The sequence below is a fragment of the Larimichthys crocea genome, chromosome X (assembly GCF_000972845.2).
Source record: "Larimichthys crocea isolate SSNF chromosome X, L_crocea_2.0, whole genome shotgun sequence".
Taxonomy (NCBI): Eukaryota; Metazoa; Chordata; class Actinopteri; family Sciaenidae; genus Larimichthys; species Larimichthys crocea.
In genome coordinates this window covers 36,145,261-36,147,189 of record NC_040020.1, presented here as the reverse complement: position 1 = coordinate 36,147,189, position 1,929 = coordinate 36,145,261, and positions in this window count along the sequence as shown.

Here is a 1,929-nt window from a genome sequence, read left to right as displayed (position 1 = left end):
TGTCTGAACAAGCCTAGGCTGAAATAAATTCTCTGACCAAGGAAGTAAAATAGGCCTACCGGCGATTTTTCTGTAAATATCGTTGCACAGCGGTGTAATTACCCCACACCTTAGTCAAACAGGCCGATGGGCCTGTAAAACCAGTCTTTCTTTACCAATTACATGCAGAGAGATTCTAAATTAAGAGGTTTTTTATGGCAATAACGAAATAACACGAAAAGTTAAAATTCACATGACGAGACAAATGAACCGTACGGCTGCTCAATCTCCACAGTCACCAAATTTGAATATGAATATCCACACCAATAGAAATGAGTCTTTCAAATAAAATTAAATCAACATCATTCTAAATTCAAATTCAAAAATCAAAACGTCGCATTTTTTGCATTTAACATAGCCCACTGGCTCATTATTTGCATTTAACATAGCCCACTGGCTCATTATTTTCATTGTGTACATGGTGAAGGTTTTTCGCTTTTTAAGAAACTTTATTAGAAATATAATACAAGATCCAAAAATGGAAAACACAGCTTATTAATACACATACAAAGAAAGAAAAAAAAAAAAGGAGACAGTTTAAAATACACACGGATACATATGTACACATAAACCCTTACTTATGTTATGCTTACATATATACACACACATAGGGAACATATAGATGAGCAGAAGATAAAGGAATTAAATTGTCAAGATATGCCATGGAAGTCTATTATCAGTTGAACGGCGTCTTCTAAGTTCAGTCAATATTTGTTTAAAAACTGATTCGCTATCAATCACTGTCTGGTTGAGAATCACTTTACATCTAGTCTTCCATAATTTATTATTTACGATACTAATAACAAGCTGAAATAATTCTTTTTTATTAGGAGGCATGTTTTCTTAAAATATTATATGCTGTAGAGGTATAATTTATTGTAAAACTAAGACCTATTTTTTGTAATAAGGACCAGACATTTTTAGTTCTGTAACAATCTATTAGGAGGTGTTCCAGAGTTTCGTCCTCATTACAGTTGATCATAGGACAGGTCTTAGTAGTGACATAACAACTCCAAGAAACTATTGCGCGTACAGGCAATCTGTTTATAGTGATAAGCCATTTGTAACGTCACGAATCGTTTTGTTCTGTTGACCTCCCTCTTTCCTGTCTCATCCATGCTTTTTCTCAAGTTTTGCCTTAATTTTGTTTGTACATTACTTTCTTTCCACTGTCCTGCTCGATTTTGTGTTCCCCGATGATAAGAACAATGATATTTAATACCCGGCTGTCACCTTTTGGATACCCCTTGACACATTGTCATAGATGAGCACCCCGGTACCTTACAGATAATTGATAAATAATAACACGCTACTTTATCTTCCCCTTAGGTATGATTGGCAGAGTACCCATGGCCATCCACCTTCCAAAAGAATGGATGCAGACTGCGGACAGGAGGGTAAGACCTATTAGCGCGCTAATACCTCTGGTATGTTAACCTCGCCACCTCTGATTTCATTAATGATGCCTACATACTTGCTTACCATGAATCCACCGTCTTGCCTAACCCCTAACCAACAGAAGAAACTGCACGCAGTTAAAGTGATTAAGCTTCATTGATTCTAGCGTTATTTGGATTTCACTGGTGTTCTCAGAGGAGGTCCACAGCAGCGAGTTTAGGCTAGTGAACAAGGTGGCCCCATCTTTTGTAGGTTTTGAATAATTTATTGCCTTGTGGGTTTACAATAAATAAAATATGTGGCTGGTGATACAAATTACATCTATTTTACAATCGCAGGCAACTATTTCAGTATTCTAAGTGTAACACACTTGCTAGGATGGCAGTATTAGTAGCAAACACCCCACACCCACGCACATTACACCACACGTAGGACTGCTCTCCCACACCTCTATCACCAAAACATCTATTCCATTAACTCATTTTGTACACA